A 16,250-nucleotide genomic window follows, 5' to 3' on the forward strand; every position below is an offset into this window, starting at 1 on the left:
GGCAATGGAGTCGACTAAGTTGAAAGCTGTTAAGTAGAGTATTTGAGTTTCATATTAATTTGCATTTCACTTGACTGCGTTTTACTGTTTTGCAAGCATGAAACAGGGGGGTCTGGGTTCAACACAACAAATTACTGTACAAAATAAAAAATTGCTACCGAAGCAGCTTTGTGTTTCCAGGGGGTTTGTCGTGCTGTGAGGAAAAAAGAAAAAAAATAAAGAAAAGAAAAAGAAGCGTTGATTCTTTTAGAGGCATTTCAGCACCAGATCTGCACTATCAAAAATAGACCTCGAACATAGAGTTATCTAGAAATTCAGCAGTTTGCAAACAAGTGCACCAGGGATTAGTTTTTTCACACTAAAATATTTTTGCTACACATCAGCAAGTCCTTGAGGAGAGCCTGCTGGCTCCAAAGGCCCGCAGTTTGCTGTCGAAACAGCAGAGAAATAATGTTTAGCCGGTCCTAACAGGGAAACCATGATGTAGCTGCCCTTTATGGTAACTCTCACATTTGACCCAAAATGGTTTAACCACTGGGATTGAAGAGAAGGACTTCATTTTAATACCTATTTCTTAACCTTTGACAACTTGTATTATTATTGTTTAGAAGTGCTAAGTACACAAGCCACCTCTTCTGTCCACAGGCATGGATCACAAAATACAGAATGCAAGTCAACTGATTTCCAAAACCAACAAAATTGTTGGGGAGGGTAGAGCTCAATGGTAAGAGTGTGAATACCTAGCATTCACAAGGTCCTGGGTTCAATCCCCAGCACCTCCATTACAATAAATAAGTAAAGAAATAAACCTAATTACCTCCCCCCCAAACAAAACAAACCAAAAAACAACGAATTCGAATGTGTGTTTGTGCTTGTGGATCTGCGGGTATGCAGGTGTGTGTGTTTACCATCAATGCAGTGTGTTGGTAAACAGTTGGCAGTGATCAAATTAAAAACAAAGAGAATCTTGCTCTGAGCGTACTATTACCTGAGTCTGTTCTCTGCATTATTAGGAACTGTGTTATTGCACTTTCTAGTAGAGAAAATGCAAATTAAAATACCATTTTTACAATCCAAATTAATAGAATTTTTTCAAAAGATATTGTAGATTTGTGTTATGGACACTCTTATTTGCTGCTGGTCAGAGTATAATTTAAAATGACTTTTCTGGTAAACAATTTTGCAGTATAGCAAGAGAGTAAAAGTATTTCATAGCCTGTGTCCTAGAGTATGAATAAATAATAAGATAATCAGAGATAGAGATTAAAATGCCTATTTTTCATTGATTCTGAGTTTTACTTTTTTTACATTTTAACCTCTGAAATTGGGATGAATCTTCCAATTGTTAGTATCTTAGAATTGTCATGGTTTAATTAGCACTTTTTCTTCTCATTGGTATCTTTGTGAAGTGAAATATGGTGTATACGAAGACATTTGTTATAGCAAAAGCAAAAAGATGGAAGTAATAAAATGGTTTTTTTCCCCTTTTTCAGTTTTATTAAGTAGAATTATTACCGTTTGATTGCACATCTACGTTATATTGTATGTAAATACATATATATAATATACTGTACACATTTTTTTGTAGTTTACATATATGTACTGATCATTGTTTCTAAGAACAGATTAGAGCTTTAGCTTTTTAAACTTACATAGTTATCAAAGGAATAAAGCCAACCACAAAATAAGAAAGTACCACATAGAATGTACACAAATGCATGTAAAAAATAGTAAAAACTGAATATAATCTGTAGTCTGGTTAACAGTACTGTACCAATGTCAATTTTATCATTTTTATATTGTACTACTTACATTCTTGAAACTTCCTGTGTCTTTAATTATTTCAAAGTAAAAAGTTTTTTTTAGTGTCCTAGAGCTGAGTGGGATGAAGACTGGACAGTGATGGCTAAGGGGAGTAGGCTTCTTTTGAGGTAACAAAATGTCTTTAAGTTGTGGTAATGGATACATATGCTAAAAACCATTGAACTGTACACTTTAAATGGGTGAATTGTATGTTATGAGAATTATATCAATAAAACTGTTAAAAAAGTAAAAAAACAGAAACTGTTACTGTACAATAATATTCCTAAAGTCATTACACTATTTCAGCTTCCTTTTATCTAGGTCAGCTTCCTCCTACATACTAATGTGGGCTTCAATAATTATATGTTAATCTAATTAATTCTTATGACCATGAGGTAACCTAAAGTATTTTAAGGTTTTGACCTCTGAACTTCTTATTTTAATGCACTTATATTTTTCACCAAAAACCTGCAAGAGAAGTAAGTAAAAAATACAACTCTAATAAGTAAGGAGATAGCAATTCGTTATTGAAGGAGCTTTTATATTGGCAGCTGTCCAGATAGCAAATAAAGTTGTTTATATATTTGCTCATTAGTGAAATGAAATGATACCGATTTCATTCATTCCCATTTCGTGTTTCCTATGTTTCAAAGCAACTTTTTAATACACACTCTAAAGGTTTATCTGGAGCTCTTGTGCTGTGATTTGCTTTCTTTTAATCTCTAACTAGATATAATTAATGAAATCTTACTGAATGAGGTGTTGTTGGCTCCTTCTAAAATCTTCCCACTCGTTCATTTGAGTTTGGCTGTAAATTTCAGTGACTGCAAAATCGCGGGATGCACACCACCATAGCGACTCTGGGGCTGAGATATGTTAATGAAAGGCCTTAGGTGTCAGATAGCTGATGCATTCCAGGGCTATTTGGGGCGACTAAGAGCCTGTCACAGTGGGGGACGCTGCTCTGTAGCCCTAGGTTTATCTTGAGACGTTCAGACAGGGAGATAAAATGCATATTAATCCCAAAGGATAAACAGTCTTTGCTGTTGTATTGGATAAGCATCTGCTTTGTCAGATTTAGCCTAAATGTGGGCAAATGGAGAGATATCAGTGGTGAATTATCGGAGAGGGGGTGGGGGCTGAGAGGAGGAAGTCATAAGAGAAGTGGATGGTGTCCACCGCACTTTGGTTGTCTGCCCCAGTGCTAGCCTCTCACCCACCATTCCTGAGGCGTCTGCATTATGGGTAGCCTTAAATAAAGTTGATATTTTCATTTTCTTCTGACTTTTTTTCCCCCCCAAGATCTGCCAAGGGGAATCCAGAGTGCAAGAGAATAACTAATTGACAGCTCCAAACTAAGAAGTATCAGGACCCTTCACACAGAGTTTCTTGAGGTTAAGGATGTGCTATTGTTTTGGACAATTTTTCTATAATGTCCAGCACCATATTAGGAAAAATAAGTACTGTATACATATTTGCTGAATGAGTATCCCAGGGATTATGAGGTTTGTACCTTCTGGCTAATGCAACACTTGTCTTTATTATTATTATTATTATTTTTTTTTTTTCTGAAAAGGAACATTGCAAAAATCACACCATAAGCCTTTAGAAGAAGCAGAGCAACAGAGTTGTTATTTATTTAACCATATTCTGGTCCTCTGTCCTCAAGCACCACCTACTTTTACTTCATCTTTCCAAAAAAGCTAAATAAATATACATGTTACAATACAGGAACAACCTTTGTGCTGGGGGCATCACCATAGGTCACTGTCACCACCAGTAAAAGGCAAGATTTGGAACACAAATCCAAAGAATTATCCACTTATTTTGAATACTGCCTTAACAGTTCTGCTTAGAGAAAAGGTTAAATGACTTCTTATTTTTCTTCTCCATTATGATCATTGCATAATAATAAATTTAGAGCCAAGGGGATTTTTGAAATGCTGGCTAGATTCCCATTCTAACAATGCATTTTTGGGAAGTGTGTTGAAATGAGGCTTTAGAAGCTGTGCCCACTTTTGCAGGATTAATTCTGTAAACACATAGCTGATAAATGCTGTATCAAGGTCTCAGATACTCGATATAGAGCAAATATTTTCAGTGGTTTAGATCTATTTCAACTTGCATGTTTTCCGTATCAACAATATTCTATTTTTCATGAAGTCTTCTGCATACTTCTTAGTTTTCTTCCTCAAAGGCAAATATATAAGGATAATTCTAGAAGACAGAATCAAAATATTTTTTTTAATGCTGATTCCTTTATTGATCATGGACATTTTCCCCTCACTGCCTGTGGGGATCTGTTTCATAGCTGAGATTCTATCTAGTACATTTCCTTAAAAATTCTATTTGCTTATGGCGGCAGCCATCTCCAAGACAGCCCTAAGGAAACTGGACTCTTGATATTCACACCTTGTGTAGTCTCCCAAATTGTTAACAGGATTGTTCTGTGTGACCAGGAGAAAGTGCACTTTGCCAAAGAAATTATTATTTCTACCTAGTTCTCCTGGATCTCTCATTACGGGGAAGCCAGCCACCATGTCAAGCAGCCCTCTTGAAATATACAAGTGGCAAGAAACCAAACCTCCTACCAAGAGGAAGAACCAGCTTGCCAGCCATGAGGAAGCCATCAAGGAGGTGGATCCTCCAGGCCCAGTCAAGCTTGCAGAAGACTGTAGACCCCAGCATCTTGACAGCAAATTCATGAGGTATCCCATGCCAGAACCAGCCAGTTAACTCTCCCCAAATCCTTAAACCACAGAAACCACGAAATAAATGTTTATTTTTGTTTAAAGTAATCAAATTTTGATTGTTATACAGCAACAGGTAACTAAAACACTCACCCAATAAACTTTGCTTTCTGAAAGATGTGAAGGAGTGATCTTTGAAGGATTTTGTAGACCATTATTCTAGGATCAAGAAAATGTATTAATAGTCACCCCTGTGATCAATGAGATAAGTCCTTCCTGGAGTGAAAAGATGATTTTCCCTGCTGTAGTGAAAGAAAAATGCTTCTCTTGCTCCCTCTCGGGACTTTGCAGATGTAATTAGATTAAAGATCTTGAGATGAGATTATGCAGGTGGATCCAATGTAATCGCAAGATCTTTGTAAGTAGAGGCAGGAGATTAAAGGTCAGAGAGAGACTAAAGATGCTATGCTGCTGATTTTTAAAATGAAGAAACCATGAACGAAGGAATGAAGGCAAGTCTCTAGAAGCTGGAAAAGGCAAACAGACTCTCCTCTAGAGCCTTCAGAAAGAGCTTGGTCCTTTTTGATTTTAATCCAGTGAAACCCATTATGGACAGTTGACCTCTATAATTATAATATATTTGTGTTGCCTTGAGACACTGTGTCTGTGGTAATTTTTTACAGTAGTGATTGGAAACTAATTCACCCATGTTTCAAAAGATGTAGTAAAATTTAAGAGGTCATGACTATATCATTTTTATTTTGTCTCCTTCAACCAAAGCTTAACTAATATTGAAATGCCAGGCTCAAATATATTGCTTCCAAGAAGTCTTTTTAATTCTTCAGTTTTAAAGTATTCTCATCCTCTGCTCTCAAGATGAAGGGAAGATTTTGACTTACCGTTAACCATAGAATGTATTGTACTATTACTTATATTGGCCTTTAAAACTATTATTTAACTTGTAATGTGTGTGTTCTCTTTCACTGTACTGAAAATATCAGTTGCTTGAGAAGAGATTAGAAATCTTGTGCTGTTGGCATTAGCTACACCTCCACCATCACTGGACCTTGCTGGTGTTCACTCAGTAAATACTTGTTGATTGGATTGGTTGTAATTCCACTTTTTCTTTGTTGCATTTCTCCACTGAGGTGTAATTTACATAAAATAAAATGCACAGGTTTTATGCATTCATTTGAATGAGTTTGTAAAATTTATACAGCAATGTAATCACCATGCAAAGTAAGATACAAAACATTTCTATCATCCTCCAAAGTTTCCTTCTATTCCTCACAGCCAATTCCTATTCTCCAAGAAGCAATTAATTTTGACTTCTTTCACTCAACAGAATGTGTATTACTAGTGGTATCTCTTGATGTGATTACAATGCAAACTGTTTTATCTATTCTCTGGTACTGAGTTAGAGGAGATATTTATTTAACTTTGTCAGACATTGATAACATTATGCTTCCAAGTCTGCCATTTTACACCTCAGCCAGTAAAGATGAAAATTCCTGGGGTCCTACATTCTTGCCAGTATTTGGTACCATCAGAATTTTTAATCTAAGCTACTTCAGTGAAAATGAAATAATGTTTCATCCTTGCTTTAATTTACATTTTACTGATGATTAGCAATGTTGAGGATCTTTTCATGGTATCTATATATCATCTATTTCAGATATCTGTTCATCTTTTGGCTATTAAAAAATTTTCTTTGAAATTTTATTGTTAATGTGTAAGAGTTATTTTAAAATGCTGAATCTAATTCTTTTGTATTAAATTTCCCATTAGACTGTGGCTTATTCTTAACATTGACTTTTGATGAGCAGAAATTTTTAATTTTGATGAAGTCCAATGTATTAGTTGTGTTCTTTTTTTACTTAGTACTTTTCATGTAAAGTCTAAGACATACTGAACTACTTAAGGTTCCAAAGATATTCTTCTATGCACTTTTCTCCTAGAGATTTGTGATTTTTGCTTTGATATTTAAGTCTCTGATTCATCTCAAATTAAATTTTGGGTATAGAGTGAAGTATGGAACAATGGTCTTTTTTACATATGTACAGATGTTCATTTGTTTACTATCATTTGAAATATATATATATATATGGTTTTTTTTTTTTCCCTCCACTGAATTGCCTAAGTGCCTCTGTTGAAAATCAATTGACCATATATGTGTGGGGTGTGGGGTCTGGGTCCAGGCTTTCTGTCCTGTTCTGTTAATCTGTAAATTTATGCTTAAAATAATACTATGCCGCCTTGATTAATGTTAACTTTATAATTAGTCTTAAGATCCGGTTGTGTAAATATCTGTCATCTGCTCGTTTTTTTTCTAGATTGGTTTGACTTTTCTGGATGCTGTACATTTCTAAACAAATTTAAAATGAACTTGCTATTTTCTTTTAAAAAATTCTATTAGGATTCTGATTGTGATTGGGTTGATCTACAGATCATTTTGAAGGAATGGATAGTATTGTTTTTCAATCCAAGAAGATGATGTAACTTTCCATTTTCTTAGATTTTCATTCATTATTTTAACAATGATTTATAATTTTCAAAGTGGAGCTTTACCCATTGTATTCTCTCTAAATATTTCACAATTTTATACTGTTATAGTTATCTTTTAAAATTTATTTTTCCTAAAGCTGCATAGAAATACAAAATTAATTTTTGTATATTGATCATGTATCCTACAACTTTGGTAAATTCTGTTACTTTTCTAGTGGGGTTTATTTTGTTGTTGTCATCATTATATCCTTCAGGTTTCTTAGGAGCCCAATCTTTTGACTATAAATAAGGAAGGTTTTACTTCTTCCTTTCCAGTCTGGATGCCTTGTCTTAAAGCAGTGGTTAATGCATCATTTCTGGTACAATGATGAATACAGTTATCGAAACTGCACATCATTGTCCTGTTCTCATTCTTTGGGGAAAGCAATTTATGTTTCCTTTTTTTTTAACATCATTTATTAATTTATAATCATTTTACAATGTTGTGTCAAATTCCAGTGTAGAGCACAATTTTTCAGTTATACATGAACATTATGTTTCCTTTTTAAGAATGATGTTTGCTGTAGATTTGTTCAGAAACTTTTAATATGATTGAAGAAGTTTTCACCCATTCATATTTTACTGAGGTGTTTTATTATGATTATGTGTTGAATCTTGTCAACTGCTTTTTCTGCATATATTGAAATGATCATACTTTTTTTTTCTCCTTTGTTCAGTTAACATGGTGAAATGTAGTCATTTGTTTTTGTATGTTAAACCAATCTTGTATTCCTGAAATAAGCCATACTTGTTTGTAATACATTATCCTTTTTATAAATTGCTGGATTTGACTTACTAATTTTCTGTAAGAGTTATTTATATAAGTTATTGAGGAATAGTGTCTTGGAACTTTTTAATAATGTCTTTGGTTTTTATACCAGGGTCATGCTGGCCTCACAGAATGAGTTTGGAAATGCTCCCTCATCATTTATTTTCTGAAGGAATTTTTATAACATTGGCATTATTTCCTTCTAAAATATTTAATTGGACTTAGTAAAACCTTCTGGGCCTGGAGATTACTTTGCACTGACGATTTTTGTTTATTTGTTATGATTGTTTTTATATATGTTTTTACAAGCTCAAAAATTTAAAATAACTATATGAATGTTCAGATTTTCTACTCTTTTTTATATAATTCTGGTAAATTACATTTTTTAAAAGGCGTTTGTCCACTTCATGTAAGTTGCCCAATGTGTAGGCATACAATTTCTTGTTATCATTTTAGTTTCTTTATTATCTCTCATCATGGCCCCTCTTTAATTCTTGATGTTGTTAATTTGTTTTTTTCTTGATCAATCTTGCAAAATTTATCAATTTTTAAAATAGCAACTTTTGATTTTGTTGATTTAGTCTATTGTTCTGTTTGTTTTATTGATTTCTAGTCTTTTATTTGTTAATTTATTTTTTCTAATTAATTTTTCACATACAATTGCTATTCTTTTTTTTAATCTTCTATGGTAGAAACTTAGGTCATTGATTTTACATCTTTATTCTTTGCTGAAAAGGGCTCAGAAAAGTGCTACATTTCTTTAATAACTGCTTTAGGTGTATCTTACAAATTTTATGTATTATTTTCATTATTATTATTGTTGAAATATTTTCTATTTTGCTTTATGTTTTTTGTAGAAATTATTTAGAAATGCATTGCTTAATTTGCAGATATTCATGAATTATCTACACATCTGATTATCATTGATTTCTCATTTTACATTATTTTAGGCAGAGAATATGCTTTGTATATTTTGGTCCTTTGAAATTTACTGAGTTTTACTTTTTGGCTCAAAATATGGTTGATCTTGGTGAGTGTTCAATATGCACTTGAACAAAAATTGTGAATTTCATTCTTGTTGGGTATAGTAATCTTTACATGGCAAATAAATTGGTTGACAATCCTACTCAAATCCTCCATGCCATACGAATTTTTTTCAGCTTAAAAAAAATCAATTCCCATGAAGTATGGTATATATCCAACTAGGATTGTGGTTTTATCTTTTTCTATCTTTAGTTCTGTCATTTTTTCCCTATACTTTAATATTATTTGTATAATAATTTTTATAATAGTATAGATACATATGTAGCCACACATACACACACATGTATATTAACACACATATACTTACAAATGCATACATACACATACATTTATACAAATAAACATAATTTTAAAAATCTGCTTTATTTTGTGCACATGAATACCCTTGTTGGTGTTTTTATTTCTTTCTTAATGTCCAGACTTCCATTTTCTGGCATTTTCCTTCAGCATGAAGAACTAATTTTGTCATATTATGCAGTAAATTTCTTCTAGAAGCATATACTTTCAGCTCTGTCTGTCTGAAAAAAGTCCTTATTTTATTTTCATGTTTGAAGGATATTTTCACTGGAGATAGAATTCTTGTTTCACTTTTTTTTCTTTAAATTCTTAAAAACTCTGTTTCATTGCCCTCTGATCTTAACTGTTTCTGATCAGATGTCTGCCTTAACTCATTATTGTTCTGCGTGTTATGTGCTTTTTTGTCTTTGCCTGGTGATGAAATTTTCTATTTATGTTCACTTTATAGCCCTTTAACTGTGAAGGGCTTAGGTATAGTTTTTGTTGTAGGTATTTTGTGTGAGGTTCACTGACCATCTTGGATATAGCATGCATAGGTTAAAGTATTTTTATTATATTTAGAAAAGAATCTTAGCCCTTATCTTTTCAAATATTCCCTCCACCCTATTCCTGTTCTTAACTTCTTCTGGGAGCTCTATTTCACTGTCTGTACCCGTATTTCTATACATATCTTTAGCTAGGCCCATGTCTACAATAATCTAGCAATACATACTTTCTCCATTTATTCTTCCTTCCCACTAGGAAAATGTATACTTATATTTGTAATTTTGAGGTTTCAGAAATGCTTCTTGAGGTTAAGCAATTCCAAGAATAGGATAAATCATACCTTCAGTAGCCAAAAGTGAACCCAACAAGAGAAAAAAGTACAAAAATAACAGCAAATAATAAATTGGGGATGCTGAGTGAGTTTGATGATTTCTCATCTTCATGTCTAACATCCTTGAGATGGCTAAGAGAAACAGAAGATACGAGGTTGGCAGATTTCTAAATATAAAGACATGTTAAAAAAAATGTAAAGAATGAAACTTTAATTGCGAATGTATTATAGTGTGTTATGTTTTCACTTTTTTGATGAACTTTTTTAAATTTATTACCTTTTAATATGTTCATTTCCACTGAGGACTTTTTAATTTATATTAATCAAAATACCTCAAAGTAAAAGATAATAATACATGGAATTTAGTGTGTCTATATATTACACAAATTTTGAAATGCCTACCTGAGGTGGTTAAATGTTTCTTCATTTCAGTCAAGCACAAAATAGTTTGTTAGTCAATAAAAGAGTATCTTTAAATAGAATGACAAAAAGCTCTCAAATGACTGAGTTTGATGTTATTTATCCTCCATTATTGAATTAACCCAGGCACAGATTTTAAATAAAAACAAATATGTCATGTGGGTTACTTGAAATCATTACACTAAGTAGAGTGCTCTCTGTTTTAATAAGGCTAAGATACAGAATCTTGGCACGAACTAAAATTCCATAACTAGCAACATTCTTATATTTATAAAATAGTTATATGAATATTATATGAACATAATAGTCAACTGATAATTGACTATTAAGGGCAGATACTAACAACTGTACCATAAATTCTATTTAAAAATTTTACACTGGGTCTTGAAGGGGTAACGACAGAACAGGTTTCAAGGATCTATAGGCTGATTTAAAATGGAAATAATTGTAAGTATTGCATACAATCATTCAGTGTGATATACTGATTTGTCTACTCAGACGCCTGGACTTTAAAATTCCTTCTCTGTCCTCCAGTATATATTTACCAGAAAAGTAACATCTTCTTTCTTTTTTCATTAAGTACTGACTACTCCTCTCCACTTCTCTCTTTATTTTCTTATTTGAAACACTATTTAACTGATCTGGGGGTGAATAAAAGACCCAATTTGAGTAAGTTTTGTTCACAAGGAAACTGGACCGGGGCTGAGAGCTATCTGACATGTAAAGATGGAGGAGCCTGCGTATGAGGAGAAGGAGGAAAATGAGGGAGAAACAAGGATGGACAAAACTGAGAGAGTTCTGATGACATCTGACTCTTAAAGTCACTTCCTATGACCCAGCGTTGTCCTGAGCCTACCCGTAAAATGTTCTTGTATTTTGAAGACACTTTCCACATGTTTAAGTTGGCATGAATGGGTGCTGAGATAAACTGATGCCCATTCAAATTTTCAGTTTATTTGAATATACATCAATTTCAACGGGGCAGTGCCAAAGCAAAGTGGTTAGGAATGACTCCCCTGACAGGGGAAGACAGGGGAAATGTTTATACAGAGACTGTGCAGAAGCAAAGCCAAAAAAAAAAAAAAAAAAAAAAATTGATTGGTTAAAGCTTCATTGGTTGCCGTATTTGGGAAAGCCTAGTTGGTTGTTCTCAAGTTTCACTTTCTCAAATTCAAGTGCGTTGATTCTGGCTTAGGTTTTGGTTTTGCTTACTACCAAGGAACTGCAGCCACCTCAGTCTAATGGCCTCCTTGTTTAGTTACTTTAACATGGGTTTCTGTCATTTGCAACCGAGAGTCCTGAATAATGCAATCACCTGCAGCAAATGAGACCAATGACATTTCCTCTCGTAAATGATTTCCAGTAACACACATGCATCGGTTTCATCTTTACCACAAAGCTCCAGAAGTCCTTATACAAAATATCTGGTTCTCTTGATATTACCTACTTCATTGTGTTTTCTTTTTTTCTTTTCTTTTTTATTGCCTGAATGTGTGCACAAATACAAAAAGGCACTGAGAATAACATAACAATACATATAATCGTATCTCCTTTAAAACAATCCCTGCCCATGTTTCCAGAGACAAATACCGTCAGCAGGTCAGTGTATACAGTTCTAGTCTGTGTTTATCCTTCTACCTACCAGTATGTTTATAAGAATTTTAGTTCAGAGAGTGAAATTAAAAAAATACGGATAATAATGTGACTCAATTTTTCACTTTTTATTTTGTTCTTGAAGTCTCTTCCTCATTTTCTGTGTGTGTGTACGTATGTGCATCTCCATATATATCTCTCATTGTATACATTATTGTTAATTGTTCCATTAGTATTGTACATTCTAGTCATCTATTTCTCTAATGATGGGCATTGAGTTATTTCTAACTTAGTTACTACAAACAATGCTGTGATTGATCACCCTCCCTAAGTTCAGCCATCTGCTCAGATTTCTACCACCAGATGATTGTCATCATGGTTCTGGATTCACATTCTAATTGCTTGGCTGGCCATTCTCCCATTATTCTTACCTGGACCTCTCCTCATGTGCCCCTCTCACCATGGTAAATGCTCTCAGCACTCAATTCCTGAAGAAAGGACTTTGGGAGATGAGCTAATTCAGGATCCTGAAACTGAAGCCTACCTGGATCTTTCTCTGATCAAGTAGTTTGGACAAGATCATGAATTAAATAAAAGCATTATTACCTCTTATGGTTTCTAGTTTTTCCTGCTCAACCAGTGGCTATTATCAATACAGAATTTGGAGTTTGTGTACCTCATTTAAAATGGCTTGGCTATTAATTGCTGCTCTCATCAGTATTTCTCACGAATCAGGTTTAGAAATGACAGATATTATTTTTGTTTTCCCTAATACTTGTTTTTGATATTGTAGGTAAATTCAACTCAAGAGGAAGAAAGCAGCTGGGAATTGTTTGAACAACAATAGGTTCTCTAGTTCTGTAATAAAATATTGTGACTTTGTTGACGATTATCTACGGTCAATTCGCTCTGAAAAAAAAAAGAATCAATATGGACTGGAATCACCAGGACCCTACTTAGGATGGTGTCTGCATTATTACAGCCTTGTTATATTTCACCATTGAGTATATGCCTGCCGTTTCTCCGTTGGATTCTCACCCACGGTGGTTTAAGATTGCATATTTAAAAACACGTGCCCAGGCCCTGAAACATTTAAATGTGATAAAAATCAATTTTACCTACGTGATTCCCAGCTGAATGCCACTTCTGATGTACATCAGCTTCAAACGAAATTAAAAGATAAGTAACATGATTACAGTCAGATTAGCTTGTCTAGGCAGACAAACGAGATTGTAGAGTTGTCTGAGTGAAGACACTCACTTCCTAGTGAGACCAGTTTACATCACATTAAACAAAAATGAGTTTCCAATAGGAGTGCTGTGTAACAAAATGGGTAAGTGGGAAACTGTACCCTTGTGACCAAATACGAGTCAGGGAAATTCTGTTATTTTGTGACGATTTGAGAATTTACCGCCTGTCAGAAATCTTTATAGAAAAAAATGGAATTATTCTCTGAGATTTGCTGCTTAAGCTGAGAGAAATATTTTTTTGATTAGTAGAACTCAGGAAAGTCAAGAGGGGAACACTGATTAGGGAAAAATCTTGAATCCCAAGTTATTATTCTACATTGTAAAATAGGAAAATGAATAATATTCAGAGGGTTACTCATGACAAGGGTCACATCTAACTAGAAAAGAGGTGCATACATGAATGATTACTAACTAGATGGTGGACAAGAATGGGGTGGGCTCAGCTTCAATTATCACGATAACTTCAGTGGGGAAAAAAGCTCTTGACTCTATCTAATCATAAAATACCTTTTATTGTTTTGGACCAAGGGAGAAAGAAAAAAGAAAAAAAAAAAAGCAAGTAAAGATGTATAGGACAGGTAGAAAATAACTTGGCAATGTTTATCCAAGCAAGTGTGATAACACCATCGTAAGCCATTTTCTTTTTAGTCTGTAATTATTTTGGTTATAAAGAAAAACTATTCAGGAAATTGAAATTATTTAAGTGCCTTCATGATTGGACAATAGTATAGGTGCCTTGATGATTGGACGACTCCATGAATAAGAATGCTTTAGGGGCAAATTTTAGAAATAAAAAAATATTGAAAATAAGTGAAGCCCATGACAAAGCTATTGCAGTTAGAATAAGGGACGTAACAGGAAGGAAGGGAGTCTTGTGAAAGTGAGCCTGAAACAAGAGAGTTATTTTTACACCACAACAGAATAGCCAATTCTCCTCATATTTTGGTCATCAATGTCCATTTCCCCAAACACCAGTTCTGTCTTTCTAAAAAATATCTTACAATTGCAAAGTTCCCGTGCGTCAAGATTTTTTTTCAAATTGCAGAGAAACTGAGGGGAACATATAGGGTATTTAGTAGGGTATTTAGAATAATTTGCTGACAAAAGTATTATAGAGCATCTATTTAGAATTTATCATTTTCCCTAATGTTTGCATTGTTTACAAAAAGAAAGAAAACTATCAGGTGAATCATATGTCACTGCCTTCAACTGACCTTCTTAAGGAAAGTGCAATTATATCTTTTCTTCACAAAATGTGTAAAAGGAAAAGCAAATGCAGGGAAATGATTGTCAGGGAGGAATCGTGGGAAATATTTCAAGTAGATATTTTTCTTCTTCTAAATATAAACCAAATACCTTGTAGCCTTAATTTCAGTAAAGCCCAGTTGTATATATAACCTGAATATCACAGATTGCACATGCCAGCATATTAAGAAACTCTTCGATCTCTGATTTAGGTCTATTTTTAAATTAAGCAGAAATACATTACCAGAGAAATGTGAAGCACTCAGCTGAGTGCTCATTAGGAAAAAGCAGACATAAAGCTTTTACAAAGCACAGTAATCCTCATGAATATGTTTTGACAAATATTGCTATCAATCATTGGTTACTCCTTTTGTGGTCTGGATGTTTAATTGCTAGTAGTTCTTTCCAGAAGTCAACCGTTGGCTCACTTTTCAGTAAATGACTTTAAATGAAAGTCTTTCTAGAGCAAATTAACTTAATTTCTATGCAGTGATGTGTTTTATGAGCAGTTTGGAAGTGAAACAACCATCTTGGAAAGTATCAGCCTTGAAGCCATAGCCAAAGGGAAAAAAAATTATTTCAGCTTTCATGGATCTTTGAATATAAATGCACATTTTTTTCTGGCCCTCTAACTTTATTTCTCCTCTTGGTTTCTCTCTTGTTTTTTCCTCTATGCTACAATTTTCTCGTCTAAAAAATAGGCTTAATAATATTTCCTCATGTGGTTGTTGTGATGATTGAATGAGTTAATCTATACACAAAGCCTAGTGTATTGCCTAATCCGTAGTAAATGCCCAAATAATGTCCATTGCCATTATTCATCTTATCCAGCACAAACCAGACTTATTCCCCATAATGTAATGTCAACTCGGTTATACTATGTCAAATGTGTGTGTAATAGGAAAACAAGTTAATAACTAAAGGAATGTTGCCTATAAGCTTAAGTTATACATAATGGCCCATCTCTGGGAACCCTGCCTCCCAGGGAATGAGCATTAAGCTAAAATGCCTTTGTTTAACTCACAAGAAACAGCCTGACCAGACCCACCTGTGAATGGTGGCAGGAAGGATGAAATTAACACACCCTATCTGGAGTCTGGCTGGAACCAGGATTCACCCCCTCCCCTTTAGGTATAAAAGAAGCCTGAATTCTAACCCTGGGAAGATGGTTCTTTAGTACACTAGCCCACCATCTTCTAGGTCTGCTGGCCTTCTGAATAAAGTCGCTATTCCTCACCCTCGCAACTCATCTCACAATTTATTGGCCTGTCGTGTGGCGAGCAGTATAAGCTTGGACTTGGTAGCATGTGTGTCGTGGCATTGTCACAGGATTACTTGTGATAACTAATGGTTATCTTTTTCCAGTGTGTGTCAAATAGTGCTCATTTAGCATAATTTATACACCAAGGCAAGCGTATCTGAGACGCCCTTGTGATTTAAAGTCTTTTTGAATTATTGGTAGTCCACCATACTTAGGGAGCTAAGTGAAGCTATTTGGTCAGTAATTTCCACAGGGCTTTGCTTTCCACTCCATACCTCCCCCCCCCCCAAATAGTCTCTCCTTCTCTTTCTCCCCAATCTCCCTCTCACTTTCTATTTTAACTTTCACTTAAGATTGCATTTCATTCTTTATATTGTATTTGACTCTATTGGTTGAAAGATTTTATGTTTCTAAACCACTATTTTGAGCCATAAATTCATCCAGGAATTAGACATTCTTGATTAAGATAACTCTGCCACGTTTTAGCCTATCCAATCCCACCTCCCGTTCAGGCTTC

Source organism: Camelus ferus, chromosome 2 (assembly GCF_009834535.1).
Source record: "Camelus ferus isolate YT-003-E chromosome 2, BCGSAC_Cfer_1.0, whole genome shotgun sequence".
Lineage (NCBI taxonomy): Eukaryota > Metazoa > Chordata > Mammalia > Artiodactyla > Camelidae > Camelus > Camelus ferus.